Source organism: Perognathus longimembris, chromosome 27 (assembly GCF_023159225.1).
Source record: "Perognathus longimembris pacificus isolate PPM17 chromosome 27, ASM2315922v1, whole genome shotgun sequence".
Taxonomy (NCBI): domain Eukaryota; kingdom Metazoa; phylum Chordata; class Mammalia; order Rodentia; family Heteromyidae; genus Perognathus; species Perognathus longimembris.
The window spans coordinates 2,328,109-2,353,450 of NC_063187.1; the positions used below are offsets into that span (position 1 = coordinate 2,328,109).

Consider the following 25,342-nt stretch of genomic DNA (forward strand, 5'->3'; position numbering starts at 1 on the left):
AAATAGATGCCAATAAATATAGATGGCATGTCTATATAGAGAGATTTATATTGGTATCTATATAGATAGATATAGATAGATTTCTATTAGTCAGTGGCTCACACCTTTAACACTAGCTACTCAGGAGGCTGAGCTCTAAAGATCATGATTTGAAGCCAGCACAACAGACAGGAAGAATCATGAGATATATATATATATATCCAACGAACCACCAAAAACCCCGAAATGGAGCTGTGGCTCAAGTGGCAGAGTGCTAGCCATGAGTAAAAAAGTAAAAATCTCAGGGATAGCATCCAAGATCTGAGTTCAAGCCCAGGACCACAGGGAAGGAAGGAAGGAAGGAAGGAAGGGAAGGAAGGAAGGAAGGAAGGAAGGAAGGAAGGAAGGAAGGAAGGAAGGAAGGAAGGAAGGGGATTATACTATTGGTGGAAATGTAAACAACCTTTTTTTCTGATTAACTGCAGATAATGGTCTTGCAGACTCTTTCTGCCCTGGCTGGCACTGAACAGCAATCCTCAAGATCTCCTGAATAGCTAGGATTACAGGCATGAACTACCAATGCCTGCCAGCAATCTTGCTCTTACAAGGAGAAACACACTCAAGAATAATATGTAAGAAGTGTGCCATTGTAAATAAATACACAAACCAATAGCACAGCCCTTTATTATCATGTTCAGGAGTTATATATTATTCATAATGACATGGACTCTACCAGCATCCTCCCAGCCGTGCAAGGCTTGTTTACAACAACATCTTCGCAAACATGAGTGATGACTTGCACTGTGAATTCATGACACTTAGGATGACATGAGGTGACAGGAATTCTTCAGCTTGATTATAGTCATAGGCGACCTTGGTTAGATATATAGTACTTCTGTTACCAACGGAACTATGATTATGTGGCACGTGGTTCTAGTTAATCTAATGTTGTTGTTGTATGTGGCCATCTTATTGTACAATAACTAATTTATGGTTCAAAACCCTTTAAGCTGGGAGTGGTGGCACACACCTATAATCCCAGCCTCTCAAATGGCAGAGAATAGGTAATTCCCCATTCCAGGCAAACCTGGTTAACCAATCAATAAGTGTGGTATGGTGGTACATAGCTGTGATCACAACAACTTGGGAGGCTGGAGGTGGCAGGATTGTGGTCCAAAGATGACCCTAGGCAGCAAAATTATAAGACCTTATCTAAATAAAGAAACAAAAGGATGGGATATTGTTGAAAGAGTGAAACAGCTGCTGAGCAAGTGGAAAAACCCGAGTTCAGAAGAGATATCAGTCCTAGAAAACACACACACACATACACACACATGTGCAATCACACACATAACACATGAACACATATGTGCACACACTTAGTTTTGGTCAGTCATGGGGCTTGAACTCAGGGCCTGGGCACTGTCCTTGAGCAGTTTCACTCAGGCTAAAGCTCTATGACTTTGAGCCACACAGCTCCACTTCCGGTTTTCTAGTGGTTGGTTGGAGATCAGAAGCTCACAGACATTCCTGCCCAGGCTGGCTTGGAACTGTGATCCTCAGATCTCAGCCTCCTGAGTAGCTGGGATGACAGGCCTGCCTCACACACACTTTTAAAAGTTGCTTTCCTGTCAAAGGAAGTCAATGATAAAATAAAGAAGATTTTAACAAGGAAACTCCCATTTGAATTTTACCCACTTGAGCTTTGGGGAATGCATGGAAGGAAATATACTTTAAAAAGATGACAGCTGGCTCTTTGATAGTCTTTTAAGTTCTGCATGCCAACAAGTCCCAGATGTAAAGACAGCACAACACTATTAGTCATGAACTGATGCAGGCAAGGACTTTCTAGACAGTTCTCAGCACCATTAGCAAGATGACTGATTCAACTAGTGCTTCCAGGGTCTCTGAAATCATACTGAGACAATCAGTGAAGTAATCTGGCCCCAGAGAGCTTTGCAGAGATGCTTTGAAGAACTCTCAAGAATAAAAGGAAGGCCATGTTTTATCCAGGGCTCCACTGATATTTTGCCAAGCAAGGCAGACAGGCAGGGAAAGAGTTTTGAGTTATAGTTGCATTTGGAAATCTCCCCCAACAGTCTCATGTATCCCTTCCATTATCCTTTTTGGGGGGGGGGAAGTGATTGTATTGAGAGGGTTCTGTCCCAGTTAATCAATGAAAAATATCCCCCCTAGGTTCATAATAGGACACAACATTGGAAGGTGTTTAAAAAGTAGAAGGTGGGACTTCCTAGGCAGAAATGGACGACCGGAAGTGTTTCCATGGGGACTCCATCTAGCTCTAGTCCCTTCCTGTCCTCCATTAGTAAAGATCTCCATCCCCTCCCTACACAGCCTGATACCTCCATGTTTAGCCACCTTAGAATGGAAACACAGAAACCCTGAACCCAAATATATCTTGTCCTTCATTTAATTTGGTCCATTGGCTCTTTTATCAGACAGTTACTTGAGAGATAAAATAGTTAATTGAAAAAAACAAAAAACTCACCAAGTAAACACAGCCCTGATGCTACCGAAATGAGATTACCCAGTCACATGTTTGAATTGTTGCTAGAGTCCACGAGGTAACTACTGGGTTTGCCACAAAATGAAAACCTTTGTGTATGTCATCTCCCCTAAACATTAAAATCATCATCATCATCATCATCATCATCATCATCATCATCATCATCACCATCATGCCAAAATAGAACCATGTGTAATTTGTTTAGCAGTCTTTCCATATCTACCAATGCTTTGACAATCAGCCTCTCTCCTTCTAAGTTCATTCGTCATTGTATGGCTTCTACATGGACTTCATGCTCAATCAAATACACACATAAAAGATTTGTATCTATGGCTCTCTCTGTGGGTCTCCTGAGAAATCCCTCCCCTCTCCTCTCTCCTTACTACTTCCCTCCCCTCCTCTCTCATCGTTTCTTCCCTTCTCTCCTTTCTCCTCCCTTCTCTTCTTTCTTTTCCTCTCCTCTCCTTTCCACTTTTCAGCCCTCTTATCTCCTCCCTTCTCCTTTCCTCTCCTTTCCTCTCTTCTCTCCCCTTTTCCTTTCTCTAGCCCTCTCCTCCCTTTCTTCTCTCCTCCCTTCTCTCTTTCCCTCCCTTCTCCTCTCCTTCTTTTCTTCATTTTCCTCTTCTTTTGCTCTTCTCTCCTCTCTCTCTCTCTCTCCCCATCTCCCTCTCTGTCTCTCCTTCCCCTTGTCTTTGACCAGAAGTAGCTACATGACTCTGAAATCTTTATTTGTCAACTTTCCTAATGGAGGTTTCCCCTCTCCCCACTTTCTATCCTGTAATCTTATATTTCTATTCACACATTTTCTTCTGTGCTGGCACTAGGACATAAACACAAGATGGGAAAGTCCATGAGCCTTTTATCTCCAATTAACCAACAAAAAGCCAGAAGGGGAACCATGACTCAAGTGGTAGAGCACCAGCCTTGAGTGGAAAAAGATAAGGGACAGTGCCCAGGGCACTGACTTCAAGTCCTAGTACAGTCAAATAGAAAGAAAGAAAAGAGAGGGAGAGGTTGTACTTACACTATCTCTGTAATCTTTTCTGAGTATATTGGAAACCGTGTATACTGGTATTAGAACTAGGAAATTGAAAGGGAATATCAAAATTGAGAGACACAGGGTAAAAAAAGACAAACAACTACAAAAGCAATGCTTGCAAAACTGTTTGGTGTAAGTGAACTGAACACGTCATGGGGGGAGAGGGAAAGAGGGAGGGGGGAGGGGGGAATGAGGGAGGAGGTAACAAACAGTACAAGAAATGTATCCAATGCCTAACGTACGAAACTGTAACCTCTCTGTACATCAGTTTGATAATAAAAATTTGAAAAAAAAAAGAAAAGAGAGGGAGAGGGGGAGGGAGGAAAGAAGGGATGGAGGGAGGAAGGAAGGAAGGAAGGAAGGAAGGAAGGAAGGAAGGAAGGAAGGAAGGAAGGACAAAGGGAAGAAAGGAAGATATGTCATCCATCACATTTTCCTGTTCTATTGTCTGCACCTCTATCTTTGTCATATTCACCACTGTATTCACTGCCAAGCAAAAATATTTAACAAATTTAGCAGTGATTATTACATGCCTCTCCTTTCGAAGCAGGGTTCTTTGGGTATTTTCCAGCAAATCTTAGCAAAAGAGTTAAGAAATTAAGAGGAATTGTGAAATATCTCTAAGCAGCCATTTGCCAAGCATCCGTGAGTTGAAGTGGCCATTTGGTACCTAGGTTCAAAGAACAGTTTAATTCCTTTCCACTGTACTTAAAGTATCACTTTTATTGTTATTAAAATTGGCTAATGTCAACTGAAAGACCAAACTACTCTGTTCAGAGCAGCCTGAACCACTGGGGTAAGAAATTATAATGATTAGTTATTAGAGTGCAAAACCATTACATGAATACAAGTAGAGTCAGCAAGCAACAACTAGATAATTTCTGCCTAACTCTTGGGTAATTAATGCAAGAAGAAAATAACATGCACATATTGGAAATGAAGAATTATAGATTTGCACTTATTTTCCTTTCGGTGGCAATTAAATTAAGTATCTTTGATTTCTCACCTGTTACCATGGTTATTTGCAGGTCATTAATGGTTTCGAGTGTAATAGTTACATTAAAATTATAGCTCTTTCAAGTTTGCAAAAAGATTTGGAAGGCAAAAAAAAAAAAAAGCTGTTGGCTGAGGGAAAGAAAGCTGCCTGTTGAATTGAATTGTTTAACTTGAAAACACAGAAATCCCACATTTTGCTGCTACCTCCGTCCTCCAGGAGTATCAGGCTTTGAGATTTTTGAGTAGTTACAGGAGATTTTTGCAACCAGTAGGTGTGGTCAACACTGTAAATTCTAAATTCTACCTATGCTTACAAGTTTCTTGTTTACACTTGACATGTCCCTCTTTCAGCAATGAAAACCACAAATTCCTTCTACCTCCCCATTGAATATCCTAAGAAAAGATTATACATTTCTTATTAGATAAGAAAGAAAACATGAAATCAAGCCTACATTTTCTTCCTTCTTTCTTTTCCTTTGTTTTTCCCTTCCTTCCTTCCTCCCCTCCCTCCCTTCTTTCCTTCTTTCTCACTCCTTTGCTTTTGTGTATGTGCTAACAATGGGACTTAACTCAGGGCCTGGGTTCTGTCTCAGCACTTTTGCTCAAAGCTGGTGCTCAACTACTTAAGCCACACCTCCACTTCTGGCTTTATGCTGGTTCAGTGAAGATAAGAGTCTCGCAGATTTTCCTGCCCAGGCTGGCTTTGATCTGTGATCATCTAGCTCTCAGCCTCCTGAATACTTAGGTGTGAGCCACAGGTTAAACTTTTCAATCCTCATTCACATAATGAAGTCACAAGTTTCCAAGGAGTGAAAACACATCAGTTATATAGAAATTAAAATGTTGTCCCAATCTTGGGAGAGTGGAAAGCAATCAGAATTTTCCTGATAATGGTTACAGATTTCTTCCAAGATGAAGACAACTTGCTTCTTAGTGACAAGTTAGGACAAGTGGTGTGGGGGTATTTCTTACACACACACACACACACACACACACACACACACACACACACATTGGGCTCCTATCTCTTGAGATGCACAGATGGTCTGTATTTTTAAATATTTTCCAGGTGACTTGATAAGTTGGTTAAGACAGAGGATGTTCTGTATTTAATACTTAAGCCATTGTAATAAGATTTCAAATTGGCATTTAGAAAATAAAAACTTTAAGCCAGATGCTGGTGGCTTATGCTTGTAATACTAGCTACTCAGGAGGCTGAGATCTGAGGATCACAGTTTGAAGTCAGCCTGGACAGGAAAGTTTATGGGACTCTTATCTCCAATGAACTACTCAGAAAAAGCCAGAGCGCCATCCTTGAACACAAAGAATCTCAGGGACAGCGTCCAGGCCCTGAGTTCAAGCCCCAGGACTGGTAAAATGAAAAGAAAGGGAAAGAAAGAAAAGAAAAGAAAATGATCCTAATTAAATACTTTCAGGGGAAAAAATGTTGCCATGATGAAAAGTATTCATCATCAGTGTGAATTTAGAGATTTTTCAATTTGAAGTTTGAAAATGAAGTGAATGATAATAGGCTTTTCTCTTTATATGAAGAAATAACTCATCTCCAGTACAAAGAGATCCAACATAAATCCTCCCCCTTTGAAAATGAAAAATAAGAATCTCTTGGCTGCACTAAGATTTTTCTAGAAATAATAATTTAGTACTCCTAAAAGTAAGACATCAACTTTAAGCATTTCATGTTGAGTATGTGTGTGTGTGTGAGAGAGAGATAGAGAGAGAGAGACAGAGACAGAGAGACAGAGACAGACAGACAGACAGACAATGTATCTTTTTAAAAGGATATAAATTGGTCAAAAATCAGGCTACATTTGTTCTTTGCTATCTAAAAAGACCTGAAAAGATCCATTTAGGTAAAGCACATTAATGCATGCCTCCTTTTCGAAAGCAAATGAAGAAGACAATACACTTGGAAAATTGAACTGGCTGAAATTCTATCACTGCAACATGAAATAATTCCTCAAGAAGAATCAGCAGGTAGAGCTAAGTGAAGATCAAGGACACAGACCCAGGAATGGAGTATAGAAAGGATCTCCTACACCTGGCTTTAGTAGAGAGATGAACACAGTACATTACTTGTGTCTGACTGATGGTTATGTCTCAAACTCATGCAAATGCTTTTCCCCATTTTGTTTTCTTTTCCTCCCAGAGCACCTTTTTTTCCCTCTGTTCTCTCTCTCTCTCTCTCCTCCCTCTCTCTCTCTCTCTCTTTCTCTCTTGGTGGCCATTAACTACATTGACAGTTTGTCAGGTTGAAAGAAGGAAATAAAACACTTGAGCTTTGTGTTCCTGAAGTGTGCATTCATTGCCTCTGTCAAACACAGATATGGAGGAGATCTTTCTCCTGTCCTGTCTGCTCTGGAAATTACAACTTAGCTCAAGGGACGCCCCGCCCAGCCTCAATCTCAGCCCACCCTTCTTCCTACCAGAAGAACATGCTAGAATTCATGCTGTTCCCAGAAATCCTTCTTTGGGTTCAGATGTTGAATTTTGCTTTGTTCTGTTTTATGCCAGTCCTAGGACTTGAACTCACAACCTCTCTCACTTGGCTTTTTCCACTCAAGACTAGAGCTCTGATCACTAAATCCACGTCTCCATGTCTGCCTTTTTTCTAGTTAATTGGAGAGTTTTCCAGATGTGTCTGCCCAGGCAGGCCTTGAACCCTCCGGTCTCAGCCTCCTGAGAAGCTGGGATTACAGACGTGAGCCACTAGGCCGTAGCCAGTACTCAACTCGATTTTATTTCTGTTACACCTTCTTCAAATACATTAATTACAGAGGCAATTCATCTAGTTATACACAGGATGTCAGTATTCCCTTATATAAATAGAACAAGTACACGTCATTTAGGCAAAACAAAACAAAACAAAAACCTGTAAAAAACAAATTTCAATATGTTATGGATTTCTATCCCTAGAAGATTCTGTTGGAGTTTGGTATAGAATGCCTTTCCACTATGACTTATTTACTTTTTTTTTAATTTGGTACCAGTTCTGGGGCTTGAACTCGGGGCCCAGGCACTGTCCCTACGCTTTTGTGCAAGGTTTAGTGCTCTACCACTTGAGCCACAGCTCCACTTCCAGCTTTTTGGTGCTTACTTGGAGATAAGAGTCTCATGGACTTTCCTACTCTGGCTGGCTTTGAACAGCGATCTTGAGAGTAGCTAGGATGACAGGTGCGAGCCAGTGGTGCTGGCCTAAGCTTGGACATCTTTAATTGTCAAAACAGAGGTTTTTCTGTGTGTAAACTAGGAAAATCTGCTCATATTATAACAAGTTCAATAAAATTTAAAAAAAGAAGAAGAAGGAATGTACCACTGGGTGAGTAAATGCAAGAGTTTATTAATTAGCAAGGCAAATGCATAGGAAAAACTGAGTGGAAGTGAAGAACCCAATTCTATTATTAGTTTAAACAAATGTTCTGACTAGTTGCCTCCTAGGTTCTCTCTCTCTCTCTCTCTCTCTCTCTCTCTCTCTCTCTCTCTCTGTGTTATCTGACATATTCAGAGTTAGAAAATTAGTAACTACTGTCATTCAGAGAGTCAACCATTCCTAGCATAAAAGATTTATTTTTTTTTTCTTTTACACTGAGATTCTCCAAACTGAAGAGACATCATTGGGCAGAGCACAATACAACTCTGATGACAAAGCCAGGAATCACACTGGCGTTGTGCGATCACTAATAGGGGCATCCATTCTCTCCCGCAACCTTTCACCCCTGAGGGCTATTTGCATATTTCCCACAACCCAAATGATAAATTGCTCTTCAAGAGACTAAATTGCGGTATCCAGTGCTCAATGCATATTCATAGAGGTCACTCTTTTTGACGGTGGCTACCAGAGGGAGAAAGAGGAGCGACACAGATGACACAGGAAACAGTACGGTTCATCAAGTTTGCTTGTTTTCTATGGTTCTATTGAAAGCTGGCTCTTAGGTCCAATTTTTTGCACATTTACTCCTCTGTTCCCTCTCCGCTTCTGTGAGCCTAGACACCTCAGCATTGACTGATCTCAGGAAAGATGAATCACTGGCTACAACAGAACTTGAGAAATATCATAATTATGCAGAAAAAACAGATTCACTTTTTTTTTCTTTTTGCCAGTTGTGGAGCTTGAACTCAGGGCCTGGGCACTGTCCCTGAGCTTTTGTTTGTGCTTCAAGGCTAGGGCTCTACCACCTGAACTATAGTTCCACTCCTAGAGTTTGCTGATTACTTGGAATTAAAAATCTCAGGGACTTTCCTGCCCAGGTTGGCTTTGAACTGTGATCCTCAGATCTCAGCCTCCTGAGTAGCTAGGATTATAGGCATAAAACACCAGTGCTCAGCCTAGCCTCAGTTTCTTCAGCTGAAAAATGAATACAACCACTGTATGGGTGTCACAGAGTATTTAGCAGGCTCAAACTGGGTGCTACACATCAAGCCCAAGGAACACTAGACATAAAGAAATCGCTCAGGAAATGACAGTTGCTATAAAGTATCCTGCGCTGAATACTGAAGCCATGTGAGGATATTTTACTGATAGTGGACAGAAATTAAAATGGTGAAGGCAATTCCCCAGCAAAACCAAGCTGAAATTGGCAAAGCCTTTTGAAACCACGCGAGAATATCTCTGTGGTCTAGTCTGCTCCAACAAAGATTGCAAGCCCGGCTTACCAGAGGGAATAGAAGCAACGAGTCAGAAGTGGGATCTTGTCATCCAGCAAATCCAAAAGCAAGTGTGAACACCCAGCATTGGGCAGTGGATAGAGAGATCTCCTTTCCAGAAAGTTCCTTTGTAAAGAAAAGAATATGGACTTTATTGCTTCTGTTTCATCTTCCTGTCTGATTTCCTCTAGGGAGCTTGATCGTGGGTGGGTAGATTCGCTAAATCAGCTAGGCAAATCAGTTATTTTGACTATGTGGCCTCCCAATCTATAGAGTTGCCTCCATATGCACCAAGGAAAACTCCAAAAAGTATAACTACTAAAAGTGATCACAAACTGGGCACTGGTGGCTCCCATCTGTGATGCTAGCTACTCAAGAGGCTGAGATCTGAGGATCACAGTTCAAAGCCAGCTCAGGCAGGAAAGTCTGTGATACTTTGATCTCTAATGAACCAGTAAAATGTCAAAAGCAAAGGTGTGGATTATGAGGTAGAGTAACAGCCTTGGGTGGAAAAGCCAAATGAGATCATGAGGTCCTGAGTTTAAGCTGGCACAAATTAATAATAATTAATAATAATAGACCCTAAAGTCACCATCAGAGTGACAGAACAGATGCCTTCATAGCCTCATCTGTTTTACTCAAATCAGAACATAGGTCAGTTGCAAATCAAAGTGGATAGTAGATTGTGTGGCTAGATAAGAAAGATGTCCATATAAAGATTAGTAAGAGGGCTGGGAGGTAGAGTGCTTACCTAGAATATATGAAGCCCTGGGTTCGATTCCTCAGTTACCACATACACAGAAGAAGCCGGAAGTGGCGCTGTGGCTCAAGTGGTAGAGTGCTAGCTTTGAGCAAAAAGAAGCTCAGGGACAGTGCTCAGGCCCTGAGTTCAAGCCCCAGAACTGGCCAAAAAAAAAAAAAAAGATTAGTAAGAAATTGCTGTTAGCTTAACTGAGAGGTTAGTTATTCTTTCTCCTTCTGACTCACATTTTCAATTACATGGATTTCAAGCAATCAGTTATTCAGTGGTTAATTCTTTTCCTCTCAAATTCTCTAGGATATTAGAAAGGGAACCTCAGTAAGCCAAGATACCATGACAAAAATAATTAAGAATATTAGCATAGCAGCAATACATGTGTTATGTCTTGATTGGATAGTCGAAGTTGGTGATTTGCAATACTATTTTTCAAATTTTATTTGCAGAAATGAAAAAAACCCACAAAGTCATCAAATATTATCATTTCTATAACACATTACAAATGTGTAGACATTATTGGTACAAAAATATATTCACTAGGGCAGAGCTGTTTTTCCTTCTGGTTATTTACTTATTTATTGAGTTACGATGAGTTATGAGAACTAGGCCTTGAACTTCAGGCTTCCTGGGCTCTTCCTTGGCTTTTTAAATCAAGGGTAGCAGTCTACCACTTGAGCCACAGCTCTACTTTAGATTTTTTATGCTTCCTTTGAGATAAAAGTCTCATGAATTTTCCTGCCTCGATGGCTTTGAACCACGATCCTCAGACTTCAGTTTCCTGAGTAGCTTGGATTACAGGCATGAGCCAACAGCACCTGGCTAGCTTGCTTTCTTTGTACTTTGGATTTTTCTGTATCCATCCCAGGCTCCTCTAAATCACCACTGACTGCTCAGAAAGATCAGGTTAGAACTGCCAGTATTCATAACTCTACTAGTTATATGATACAACATATATCATCAACTGTAGGATTTATAGTAATAACATTTACGTATCACATTTCTCCTAGGGCAATCCAATTTATAAAGTGCCTGTGGTGTGTACATAAGGCATAATCATAAATCAGTTACATTAAACAATGTCAACAGGCAAAACATAAAGTTCCCCCTAAATTCTCTCCACTGAGATTAATAAGGTTTTTGGAAGGGAGGATATAGAAAGAAGAAAGAAAGAAAGGAGGGAGAAAGAAAGAAAGAGAGAGAGAGAAAGAATGAGAGAAGGAAAGAAGGAAGGAGGGAAGGAGGGAGGGAGGAAGGAAGGAAAAAAAGAAGGAAGCCAGGTGACAGTGGCTCCTGCCTGTCACCCTAGCTACTCAGGAGGCTGAGATCTGAGTATAGCAGTTCAAAGCCAGCCAGGGCAGAAAAGTCCATGAGACTCTCATCCTCAATAAACTACTCAGAAAAAGACAGAAGTGGAGCTGTGGCTCAAATGTATAGCACTAGCCTTGAGCAAAAGAATTTCAGGGACAGCACCCAGAGTTCAAGCCTGGCAAAAGAAAGAAAAGAAAGATAGAGACAGAGAGAGAGAGAAAAGAAGGAAGGGAGGGAGGGAGGGAGGGAGGGAGGAAGGGAGGGAGGAAGGGAGGGAGGGAGGGAGGGAAATCCAGTCTTGATTCATGTGAAGTGTACAACACAGCCACAAATATCACCAGTGATTCAGAATACCTATAGAACACCTCTGAAACATATGTTTCCTGAAGTAAACAAATGTGCACACATAAAGCAGGCACAGATCATGGCGAGAACACAAGCTGACCATTACCCTTCACTTCTCTTCTTAGAGAAGAATAGATGTGAAATGAACACAGAGAGAAAACAAATGCTGATGGTCTGTCTGGCATGTTTTTGTCTGGAAAGCCCTAGTCCAAAACCTCAGGAACATGGTGGACATTCGCTGTTTCCATTGGTGGTCAAGCAGAATTTCCAATCACCTTGCAGAGGTGTGAAATCTTGAAGTGAATTGCAGGTATGTACCTAGATTTGTTTTTCTTTCCTTCCTTCCTTCCTTCCTTCCTTCCTTCCTTCCTTCCTCCCTCCCTCCCTCCCTCCCTCCCTCCCTCCCTCCCTCCCTCCCTCCCTCCCTCCCTTCCTCCCTCCCTCCCTTCTTTCTTTCCTTCCTTCCCTCTTTCTGTGCCAATTCCTGGGGCTTGAATTCAGGGTCCAGGCATTGTCTTTGTTGTTGTTGTTTTGTGTTTTGTTTCCACTCAATACTAGCACTCTTCCACTTGAGCTATAGCTCCACTTTGGGCTTTTTGGTGACTAATTGGAGACAAGAGCCTCATAGATTTGCCTGCCCAGGCTGGCTTTGCCCTGATCTTCAGATCTCAGCCTCCTCAGTAGCTGGGATTACAGGTGTGAGCCACCACTGCCCGGCTGCATTTGGCTTTTCTATGTGATTTCCTCCTCTACTTATGACCCATTCAGAAAGGCTTTAGATGTCTTTAGCTGTCTATGTTCTGGAATCTGCCACTAAATTTATTCCTTTTTACTTCCCCCCAAACCTCTTTAAATTAATAAGAAGGGATGACCCGGCAATTCACATTTGTGAAAATATTGAATCTTATCTGAAAATCACACATAAGCCAATGAGTTGGACATCAAATAACTCAGTTTGACTTTTCTTCAGGGGCCTCTGGAAAGGATTATAGAAGTGGCATTTTCTTCCAGCCTTAAACCCAGGCCTTGATATGATCATTGATTTGTCTTAGCCATACGTTAACTTGTTCTTATAGATTGGAAGGAAATTGGTCTTTCAAAAAATTGAATTCTCAGGTGAGGTGCTGGAGGCTCAGGCTGCTAATCTTGGGTCAGGCATGTCTAAGTCTTTGATCTCCAATGAAATAGCAAAAAGCTGGAAGTGGAGCTGTTGCTCTGGTGGTAGAGAGCCAGCCTTGAACTAAAAGTCAACCAAGAGTGCCAAGCCCTGACAGACACACATAACATAAAAGAATAGAAGAATTTGGCTTTTGCAACTGTTAATCTGGTAATGAAATACTTTGTGGTCCTTGCAGAAATGGTCTCAACATTGCTATGTTCCCAAATAGTTACATTTCAGTCTCGCTAATTTGTGGTTTGAGGTGTTTCTTATAAAATGGTATTAGACATATAAGCAAGCATTGCTGAACTAGGAATCAAACTCAAGTGTCTTTCTAGAAAATGCGAGCCCCTGGGTTCATATCCAGTACCATAACAGTGGGCAAAGAAGCTCACATTAGTCCCAAATGGGATGTTCCGGTTTTAAATCTTAGCCACCAAGTACATGATACGCATGCATGGTCATGTCACAATATCATCATGAAAAATATTGCTATGATTAATACACTCTAAAAATAAAACAAAACAAAGCAAAAACACAAACAAGCAAACAAACAACAACTTAGACCTGGTGCTAGTGGCTCACTCAGCAATTGTAGCTACACAAGGGGCTAGGATCTGGGCACTGTGGTTCGAAGCCAGTGTGGGGCAGGAAAGTCATGAGACTCTTAACCTCCAAGTGAAAAGTAAATCCTTTGGGTGTTATGCAAGTGTACACAAATGTATTCACTGAAATACAGGAGATTCAGGGGAGAATTCAAAGGCTGTAATTCCTTAGAAAGGCAAAATCTTAGTTCAATAAAATCAACACCAGGAAGTACTAGAAAGTAAGTACTAAGTACTAGAAAGGGGTACAGGAAGAAAAAGACAAAGGTGGGAAGACTATAGTCAAGGAATGAATGTACATCCTACAGATGTAAGAAGAGGGAGGGAAGGGGTGAAGTTGGGAGGGTTGAGTGAGAAAGGATCACGATGTATTGTCTTCATAAAGTGCTTTGTTCAATGGCAACTTTGTATATACAAACAAAATTAAAAAGATAGCTCAGCAGAAACCTTATCCACAAATGACTCTCGCTTATGAATCACTGCCACTGAAACACCAGAAAAGCCAGAAGTGGCGCTGTGGCTCAAGTGGCAGAGTGCCAGCCTTGAGCAAAAGAAGTTCAGGGACAGCACCCAAGGGCTGAGATCAAGCCCTAGGGACCAGCACTATACAAACAAACAAACAGATAAACAAATAAAATACATTTTGAGAAACAAATATCTTTACTATAGATCAGCATGAGGTGTGTGTGTGTGTGTGTGTGTGTGTGTGTGTGTGTGTGCAATTCTGGGGCTTGAACTCAAAATCTGGATGCTGTCCCTGAGCTTTTATACAAAAGTATAGGTACTTGATCCTCAGCTCCTTTTCTGGCTTTTTTTGGTGCTTTATTAGAGATAATAGTCTTATGGACTTCGCTGCCTGGGCTGGCTTCAAACTGTGATCCTCATATCTCAGCCTCCTGAGTAGCTGGGATGATAGGCATAGGCCCTCGTGCCCAGCAAGAATCCATGTTTTTTTTTTTTAGGCATTGGAATCTCACTTCTTATCAGACCCCTAAAAGTAACTACTAGGGTTTTGAACACTTGCCACTTACAACAAACCAGCTGTACAAATGCCAAGAGTGACCATTCTCTATGAAAGGAATGGGGTGATCAACATTTTGGGGTGATCTATCATTGAGGTTGATTTATGCCCTGTCCCCCACTGTCAATCAAAGACATGCCACACAACTCACAAGATAGTGAATGTTGTTCTGTGACTCAGTCAACATTGGGACATCATGTAAAGGGAGACAGCATCTAGATCCTTCTAGGTTTTTCTAGCTGCTTCTAGAGCCTCCTTCCATGTTCTTACCATTTGCAGCCCCTACCAAACAGTAAACCACCTTGAACCTATATGGGCTGCAACACAGGACCCTCTGATATTTATAACCCTGATGAATGGCTTTTCATTTGTAATGAATAAATAAATAAATAAATAAATTTACACTCTACTCATAATTTCCTCAGGGAACCAAGAGTTTCATTGAAAAAAAATAAGAAATTGTCACCACATTTATCTATGCAAAGATGATAGATAGGGTTGGGTGAAATGAAATGCTTTTAAAAAATTAAAATCATACTGCCAGCAAGCGAAACAACATGTTCATGTCTGGTTTGCTCACATTTTAAGGAGATCAGGACTGCAATCTTGGCAGTTATGACATTTAATCAAGGTAGTGTATAAATACACTTATTAAATTATGCCCTGATATATCATGTTGAGGGTTATGGGAAAATCACTTTGAAATACTTGGACATTGAGTCAGACTTAAATTTCCTATTTTATTTCCTATTTGGACTCCTCTATTTTAAGCCATAAAATACACTGAATATCAATGACATAAAATATTTCTTATTCATATTTACTGCCTTTACTTAGTTCTGCAGGGCTACTTCCAATGTTCTTCATAGTTTATTGCAATTATAATCTACTATCAACTTCTAAAAAATTTATTATGAATCAGATAAAATACATGTATTTACCAAACACCGGGCTATTTCACACTGAAATAGGGATGTTGCTCATTCTGCAAGATCAACAAAGATACAGGCAAAGGGCAATAATTTCCACCAAAATAACAACAAAAACAAAAGTGAGAATTGTCACTTTGGAAATAAAGAAATAGACATTGTCACATTTTCATGACATCCCTAATTTTGACTGCGTTGCTCTCAAATTCACACAGGTATATGAAACACACATGGCCCAGTGATGTTTTATTTTAAGTCATTTTTTTAAAGAATATGTCCTATGACTTTTATAGCATTTAGAAAATGAAATTTTAGAGACAAGGACCAGTGGCTGATACCTGTAATCTTAGCTAATCAGGAGGCTGAGATCTGGAACTGCTGTTCAAAGCCAGCCTGGGCAGAAAAGTTGGAGACTGATCTCCAATTAACTAGCAAAAAGTCAGAAGTGAAGCTGTAGCTAAGTGGTCGAGTACCAGCCTTGAGCCGAAAAACCAACTGGCAGTACCCAGGCACTGAGTTCAAGGCCCCAGTATAGGCACAGAAGAAAAAAAGTCAAATTAAATCTGAAATGCTTTAATAACTTGGCTCAACTACATGACCCACAATCTCCAAAGAATCTAACACTCTCCACCATCAGCTCATCCATTCCCAAACGATGGCTTCAAATTCATGTGCAGTGGGTGTGCAAAATGTTCTGTGTGTGTGAAGACCGCTCTGTGTTCTGCTTATGATGAACTCAACACTAAAAAATAATCAAATAAATCTCCTACATACCCCAGTGGATCGCTAACTCCTGGAAGGCAGGAACGTATTTTTCATCATCTTTGGGTCATCAGTCACCAGCACAGCACCTAGGAAATGACACATATTCTATAAATGTGTTTAAATGATAATATAGGTCTGATTGGCATCAGTTTGGGAGATTAGAGTTCAACAGAATAGCCATTCTATATATCAACCATATCCTCTATCCTATATTATAAAAAATAAGCAATGCACTCTGTCTTAATTGGGGAGGGGGAGTGATAATTAAGGGTTAAATTGGGGGCTTCCTGATCATTAGGCAGGTACTCTACCACTGTAGCCACTCTGTCTACCCTGTTGTGCGCCTGCTTATTATTATTATTTTGGCCAGTCCTGGGGCTTGAACTCAGGGCCTGAGCACTGTCCCTGGCTTCTTTTGGCTCAAGTCTAGCACTCTACCACTTGAGCCACAGCACCACTTCTGGCTTTTTCTATATATGTGGTGCTGGGGAATCGAACCCAGGGCTTCATGTACGTGAGACAAGCACTCTACCACTAGGCCAGATTCCCAGCCGCCTCTGGTTATTTTTGAGAGAAGATCTCACTGTAAGTTTGGGTCAGTCTGAGCTTTGATCCTCCTCTTTGTGCTTTTCTGTGTCTCTGGGGCTAAGAACCATGCATCAACAGGGCCAGGCATTGTGCTTCCCCCATTGCTGGGGAGTTTCACTACCAAGCTGTGCCTCTCCCCATCTCTACTTTCCACACAGCAAGGACTACAGGCTTGAACCACGGCACCAGGCTTTATCTTAAAAAAGAAAACCCGTAACAAGAGTTTATTCTAAGAACTCACTTGTCAAGGTGAGCTATAAGGTGAGCAAAGGCAGTCATTAGATTCAATGTCCATTATAAAAATTGAACTACTTTCTTTGAGAGAATGGGTAGGGTTGGGAGAGATGGGGGCAAATGATGGAAGGGGTCGTATTCATCAAAATGTATGGTACCCATCTGCAAGTGTATCCAAATGTATTAACCGAAATGTGGAAGATTCAGTGTAATGCCTTATAAAAGGAAAAGCCAAAGTTCAGGGAAATAAAACACCAAGAAGTGGGTACCCAGAAGAGGCAGGGAGAGCTCCCAAGGGAAAGAATAAATGAATGTGGAGGAGAATGCAATCAGAAATCCAACGTACAGCCTCCAAAAATTAGAAAGAGTGGGCTGGGGATATGGCCTAATGGCAAGAGTGTTCGCCTCGTATACATGAAGCCCCAGGTTCAATTCCCCAGCACCACATATACAGAAAATGGCCAGAAGGGGCGCTGTGGCTCAAGTGGCAGAGTGCTAGCCTTGAGCAAAAAGAAGCCAGGGACAGTGCTCAGGCCCTGAGTCCAAGCCCCAGGACTGGCCAAAACAAAAACCCAAAAATTAGAAAGAGTGAGGGAAGGAGTGGGTGGGAATGTGGAATGAAGTGACACCGATCAAAATGCATTGTATTCATAAAACTGCTTTGTTCACTGGCAACTCCTTTGGACAACCACTTATACATCACTTAAAAAATAAATAATAAAAAAAGATGTATTGTACTCTTATTCTGACTTGTTGAACGGAAAATCCTTTGTATAACTACTTTAAAAAATAAGTATGGGAGAGACAGAGAGATAGGGAGGGAGGAAGGAAGGGAGGGAAGGAGAAAGGAGGAAGGAAGGAAGGAAGGAAGGAAGGAAGGAAGGAAGGAAGGAAGGAAGGAAGGAAAGGAGGAAGGGAGGGAGGGAGGGAGGGAGGAAGAAAGGAAGGAAGCAAGGAAGAGAGGAAGGGAGATAGGAAGGGAGGCAGATAGGGAAGGAGAAAGGGAGGGAGGGAGGGAGGGAGGGAGAAAGGGAGGGAGGGAGGGAGGGAGGGAGGGAGGACTTTTTAAAGAACAGAATCCTTATTATAACATGTGATCTCTTGTTATGTGTTTGAGATCCTGTCTTCTAGAGTTAAGATAAGCCATATCCAAATTCTGCCTCTGTCACTTACTCTGTATGTACATAGTCTTGGCTCAATTCGCTAGTCTTTGTAATATCTGATCGACTGTAAAATGAAGCTAATTGTAGTATCTTTCCAATAATGTGGTTGGAAAGATAAACTAGGAGAATGTTCAGCCTGTGACCTAACTCACAGAAAACACTGCTGCCCATGATTATTGCTTATTGTCATTTCTTCTTCAAACCAACCCCTTGCCCAAAGAGAGGCGGCCTTTGCCTTCAACTGCTCATCTCTCAGGACTCAAATTGTCATAGGATTATCTTTAATTGCCTGGGGGTTTGTGTCTACTATTACAACTTAGGAGGAGAAAAGGAGAACTGTGTAGTATGGGTTCTGTTTCTGTTAGAGGATGAAAACTAAGGGTTTCAGTTCAATATCCACATTGAGCAGAAGATGTGAGAAAACCCCTGAAGGCTGATGGGAATATCTCGCATGTGCCGTATGCAAACCCATCAGCTCCATGAATGTAGCATCCTGAAAATGGAAGCTCTGGTCTTGCTGTTGTCCTCAGACACTGCCTTATGTGTATCTTCTCTTGGCTATAGTGTGTGTGTGTGTGTGTGTGTGTGTGTGTGGTGTGTGTGTGTGTGCTGGTACTGGGGCTTGAACCCAGATTCTAGGTGCTGGTCCTTAACTTTTTCACACCAGGCTGGCCCTCAACTACTTAAGCCATAGCTCTACTTGAGGCTTTCTGGCGGTTCATTGGACATAAGAATCTCATAGTCTTCTCTGCCTGGGCTGGCTTCGCACATGACCCTTGGATCTCAGCCTCTGGAGTAGCTGGTATTACAGGTGAGCTTGTGTAAAATAAATGGGAATCATATCTCTGCGAGCTCAGTGTTCTCAGAAGTCACGTGATCTTTCAGGATATCAAGTTAATTCCATTAAAGGTCTGGCTTACCCCATTTGTGAGGCTACATTCTGTGGCAATATTCCCATCTCAATTAAATGGCCATCTCCAATCCCACTCTAATCTTTCATACTGAATGAATGAATGTAGGCATAAAGACCTCAGTGGAATTGTCAGTTATAATAGAATTGGTAGCGTGATTATCAGTGAGGCCTGGTTGATCATGAATAAGAAATAGTAAAAAACAAATGCTTCTTTCCATGTTTCATAGTACTTAATGAAAGAAGGCACCCTGCTGAGAACTTTACATTGATTATCTGCCTTCATTCTTATACCAGTTCTGGAGAAGAAAAATAAAGTCCTTTTACCATGCCTATATGAGGAGTAAGAAAACCAACACACACCAAGAAATAAAGAAATGTGATACAGGTCAAACAGCCAGAAATTCCTCAAATACCCATGCCCCCCCCCTCACCCCATACCCAATTCATGAGTTCAAAGGCAACACAATAGGAAAAATAAGTATAGACAGCCAGGTGCTGGTAGCTCACACCTGTAATCCTAGCCACTACTAAAGAGGCTGAGATCTGAGGATCACAGTTCAAAGCCAGCTTGGGCATAAAAGTCTGTAACACTCATCTCCAATTGACCAACAAAATAATAGAAGTAGCGGGGCTGGGAATATGGCCTAGTGGCAAGAGTGCTTGCCTCATTTACATGAAGCCCTGGGTTCAATTCCCCAGCACCACATATAGAAAAAAACCGGAAATGGCTCTGTGGCTCAAGTGGCAGAGTGCTAGCCTTGAGCAAAAAGAAGCCAGGGACAGTGCTCAGGCCCTGAGTCCAAGGCCCACGACTGGCCAAATAAATAAATAAGTAAATAAGTAAATAAGTAAGTAAGTAAGTAAATAAATAAATAAATAAATAAATAAATAAATAAAAGAAGTAGGGCTGTGGTTCAAGTGGCAGAGTGCTAGCCTTGAGTAAAAAGACCTCATGAGAACACAAGGTCCTGAGTTCAAACTCTAGTATCAGTGCATGCACATGTGTCCACGCGCGCACACACACACACACACACACACACACACACCTCCCCAAACTATCTTCAGAGTGAAAAATTTGTCTAGAATCCCTGAGAGTAGATCTATGTCACAGAACCATTTCTGAGACAAACAAAAAGAAATGTAATGAACTGCGGAGTCAGGTAACGGATTGAAGTATCTTGTTGTGAGATCATGGGATGGGAAAGTGGATCTGTAAACTCCATGAATCATTTCTTCATTTCAGTAGGCAGAGCCAGCAAAAGTGATTTATGGGGCTGGGGATATGGCCTAGTGGCAAGAGCGCTTGCCTTGTATACATGAGGCCCTGGGTTCAATTCCCCAGCACCACATATACAGAAAATGGCCAGAAGTGGCGCTGTGGCTCAAGTGGCAGAGTGCTAGCCTTGAGCAAAAAGAAGCCAGGGACAGTGCTCAGGCCCTGAGTTCAAGGCCCAGGACTGGCCAAAAAAAAAAAAAAAGTGATTTATGGACAGAGAGCATCTGGGATGTGCCTGAGGAAAATCCATCTCTGGATTTCTAACTATATTTTCCACTGTCTTCAAATACTTGGGTGACAACACGTGGCAGTTGAGTGTATTTGCCTGCTTTGACTCACTGTGCCTCAGTTTACACATGTGGAAATGGTGACAGTGACATGCCCTCTGCCTGGTCCCCACACAGTACTTAGCACCCAGGCAAAGAGATCATAAAAGACTTGTTCATCGCTCTTTGGTATATTCTAGACTTCCACCTACAACTGGGATCCATCGCTCCCTGCTACGTCACATGAGAGAAACACAGTGAAATAGATGTGTGTGGAAACGCTGAATGGAATTTTTTTTTTTTTTGGCCAGTCCTGGGGCTTGGACTCAGGGCCTGAGCACTGTCCCTGGCCTCTTTTTGCTCAAGGCTAGCACTCTGCCACCTGAGCCACAGCGCCCCCTCTGGCCGTTTTCCATATATGTGGTGCTGGGGAATCAAACCGAGAGCCTCATGTGTAGGAGGCAAGCGCTCTTGCCGCTAGGCCATATTCCCAGCCCGCTGAATGGAATTTTTACTAGCCAAATGCCAGGGAAAGATCCTGACTTTGAATCCTTCTCATGACCTTTGGATATCCAGATTCTAGAAGGCGAATTAAGGCCTTCCGTCCATCGTTGCTAGTACGACTGCCATCTCTACAGCACCCAACCTTCTTCTGGATTCTTGAATGTAGGCACAAAGAACAAAATGGATGTGTCCGTGAGGAGAAGAGATGTGGGAGTTTAACAGAAGGAGATAGATGCTCATTGAAACCTGGGTGATCACAAAGATTCTTACCTGGGCCACCTAGGACTCCTGCCTGTCATTTCAGGAGGCTGAGATCTAAGGATGGTGGTTCAAAGCCAGCCCAGGCAACAAAGCCTGGGAGACTCTTATCTCCAATGAACCACAAACAAAAACAAAATCAGCCAGAAGTGAATGGCTGAAGTGATAGCCTTGAGTGGAAAAGATAAGGGACAATGCCCAGGCTCTGAATTCAAATCATGACCTTCTGCTCAATTTCCTCCTATGACTTTCCAGCTTGGGAATCCTTCTGGGTTTTCTTGAAACTATGAATGGAGGTCAAAGGATAGATTCTATGTATCCATTTTATATATTCATTTCATTGTTTATTTATCTTTGGGGACAATCCTGGGGCTTGAATTGAGAATTGGGCACTGTCTCTGAGCTTCTTTTGTTCATGGCTAGTACTCTACCACTTGAGCCACACCTCGACACCTTTTTTATGGGGGGGAGGGGGGTTATTGGTAATAAGAGTTTCACAGATTTTCCTTCCCTAGGCTGGCCTTGAACCATGATCCTCAGATCTCAGCCTCCTGAGTAAAAAATTCTTGTGGCTGGGAATGTGGCTTAGCAGTATAGTGCTGGTCTAGCATGCATGAAGCCATGGGTTCAATTCCTCAGTAATACATACACAGAAAAAAACAGAAGTAGCACTGTGGCTCAAGTGGTAGAGTGCTAGCCTTGAGCAAAAAAAGATGCCATGGACAGTGCCCTGAGTTCAAGCCCCAGGACTGGCAAAAAATAAAAAAATTCTTACCAAGAGAACAACCTATGAATCGCCAAACTATTTTATTTTGTTACTCTTTTGCATTAGGTTTTCTGCCATTTAATAACTTGTATATCTGTGTATATATGTATATATATATATGCCTATATTTGTGTGTGTGTGTGTGTGTGTGTGTGTGTGTGTGTGTATAATTTACAGCTCAGTCTTTATTGTTGAAAGGATTTCCTGGAGTGGACAGCAAAAGATAAAGGCCCTTCGCTTTGTCTTTGGTATAGCTCACCGCTTGCTTAAGTAGGAAGTGTGTGTGCTAGGGGCTGTTGTTGAGCTTTTTCACTCAAGGCCAGCATTCTACCACTTGAGCCACTTAGAGCTTCACTTTCCACTTCGAGCTAAGAGTCATGTTTTCCTGTCCTGGATGGCTTTGAACCAAGATCCTCAGATCTCATCCTCCTGAGTGGCTCTGATTACAGGCGTGAGCTACTGATACCCATCTGAGGATCTTACCTCCTCCAGAAAGAATGGAGTATAGCTTTAAAATGACTTCATTCTCCTATTTACATATTTTTAATAGGGCTATGATGAATCTCCTTCCGCTTGACGCCTATTTTGAGCTGTGATATTTTAATCTCCATTCTTGCTGCAACTTTCGCAGATGAATGTACTCTGTGACAGAGCTCAGAGGAAATAGTATAAATAAAGCAAAGTGGAACTATGACATCTCACATTTTATAGCTTTTTTATTGTAGCCCAGGCATAAACAGAGTGCAGCTGTGTTATACTTACTGCTGGGAGTCCTCCCCTCGATTCTCACCCCCTACTGCTTTTAAAAAGACAGCATTCTTATTCCCAAAGCTGATTCCCTGGGATCTAAGCTCTGCGCCTCTCCCAGCTTCCAGAAATCTCTACAGTTGATTCATTTCTCCTATTAAGGATGTGAATTTGTTGTGGCTCACATCATTCATCTACTGTAAGACCAACAAACCATCAGTAGCCCAGGCTGAACCCCCGGTAAAAACTCATTGGTCTCATCTGTGGGAATTTTGGTCCCCCCTCCTCCCTCCCATCCCCAACCTGGGGAATTTCTTAACACATATCATACCCAAGTCATTTACAAAGCCTCTTAAGATTGGAAATCTTCTGCTAGGACTATTCTAGACATGTACTAATTATTACAAATGAGGGAAACAATGGAGCCTATGTTTCTTTGGCTCTGGCTTCACTTAATATGACTTCTTTTCCAAGGCTTTCTATTTCCTTACAAATGGCATGATGTCATTCTTTCTGATGGAAGCATGGAATTCCTTTGTGTATATATTATACATTTTCTTGATCCATTCATCTACTGAAGGGCACCTGGATTGGTTCTATATCTTAGCTATGGTAAATAGTGCTGCAATGAACATAGTTGTGCTGGTAGCTTTAGTGTGGCCTTGTTTGTGTTCATTTGGGTAAAGGCCCAGGAGTGGGACTGCTGGATCATAGGGTAGATCTCTGCACATCACCTTTAAAAGAATATTAAATTTAAAACAAGACTGGAAATCTTCAAAGTGGTACAACTCTCTCAAAGACACACTCCTACGAATTTGGATTTCTCACTTTCAAATGAACATTCAGTCATGTCTGAGTACAAGTTGGAAATGCTCAGAGGGATAAAGAAAGAGCTATAAGAAATCCTGTTAGGGGCTGGGGATATAGCCTAGTGGCAAGAGTGCCTGCCTCGGATACAGGAGGCCCTAGGTTCGATTCCCCAGCACCACATATACAGAAAAACGGCCAGAAGCGGCGCTGTGGCTCAAGTGGCAGAGTGCTAGCCTTGAGCGGGAAGAAGCCAGGGACAGTGCTCAGGCCCTGAGTCCAAAAAAAAAAAAAAAGAAAAAAGAAATCCTGTTAATGTCGGCAAAAACAAAAACAAAAACACAATACTCATTCAACCTGCTCACATAATGGTCAAGTTGAAAGTTGTGAGCTGGTGAAGGCAATGCAAGACAGAGTACAACAAATAGCACAGACAGCCTACACCCTGACAAACTCTGTGTCTGTGTGTGTGTGTGTGTGTGTGTGTCAGATGACACATGTGGGCAGTCCATTCAGAACAACCACATGACCTGACTGATCCAATCACAGTGCTGCCCTGAGATTTTGTTGCTGTTTTTTTTCTTCTTTTTTTTTTCCTCTCAGGGTAAAATGCAGACACTTCTTCCCCCAGAGAGAAATATCTATTTCTGCAAGAAAGACTGAAGCCACCACCTGAAGTGACAGAGACAAGAGAATGTGAATCTCAGTTCCTGATCCTCCTTTTATTTCCCTTAAGCTGCTCCTCATTGGGTTTTTGTCACTTGTACCTCCCCCCAAACCCCACCCAAAATGAAAAAGATGACAAGTCTTAATTATTACACCTTCTAGAAGATTCTGTTGTCCAACTAGATTAGGGGAATCTTTTTTTTTTTTTTAATTTCTTTTTCTTTTCCAAAATACCACTTACACTATTTATAGGGAAGAAATAAACCCCTCTGGGCTTAGAGAGAAATGTGGAATGAAAATTCAAGAGACACAAGCATCGGAGTGAAAAGAATGTGAGGGACATAGTTGCCTATGTACCCAGGAAGTGAAAGGAAAGGCTGGAAGATTAATTTGCATCATCATTAAAATAGAAAGAGGAGGGGGAAAAGCCCAGGGATATAATGGCTGCAAGAACCTCCTCCATTGACATACATAATTGTTTCAAAACAACAGGCCCAACTGGCTAAGTAGGGGTAATGTGGGTCTCCCCACTTTCTCAGCTATCTCTCCGCCCAAACTTGGCTCTTGTGCCAAGCTCATTGTTTACCAAGCTGCCAGCCCAGCCCAGGGATCTGATTAGCAATTTGCACTTTTGTGAGAGGATTAACAGAATCCCTTTGTTTTGATGTCTGATTATCAAACAGCATCTTTAAAGAGATGTGACCTCATCCACATTCAGGAGCCTACTCCCCAGAGAAGGACTGGAATGTTCCTTGAACTTGGGACACATATCATTTCAGAAAGGAGTTACTGTCCAAACAAGGTCTTGGTGGGCAAGAAGAAGTGCATTTGTGATGGAAATAACCTCGGAAGTTTGGTGATCAATTTTACAATAACCCATCTGGTTGGGGAAATAAGGATTTTTTTTCTTCCCAACCCATTTGGTTCCAACCCTTGGAAATGAGTGTACGTTTCCTTTATAGGAGCCACAAATAAAACCTAGCTCCAGCTGCTGTGGCTTTGGTTTTCAAGGGAAAATAATTTTCATGGTTTCAGTCTTTAGGAGACATTTTTTTTTTTTTT

The 25,342-nt window shown here is 41.7% G+C and overlaps 1 protein-coding gene across 8 annotated transcripts in view; it reads right to left on the reverse strand.

Moving 5' to 3' along the window:
- Positions 1 to 25,342, reverse strand: part of Sox5 (SRY-box transcription factor 5) — an 884,924-nt gene that overhangs the window by 718,876 nt on the left and 140,706 nt on the right. For all 8 annotated transcript variants that reach the window (XM_048335235.1, XM_048335237.1, XM_048335233.1 and 5 more), the window contains exon 3: positions 16,102 to 16,178. The gene's annotated coding sequence lies outside the window, so the exon portion shown is untranslated. The remainder of the gene's footprint in view (positions 1 to 16,101; positions 16,179 to 25,342) is intronic.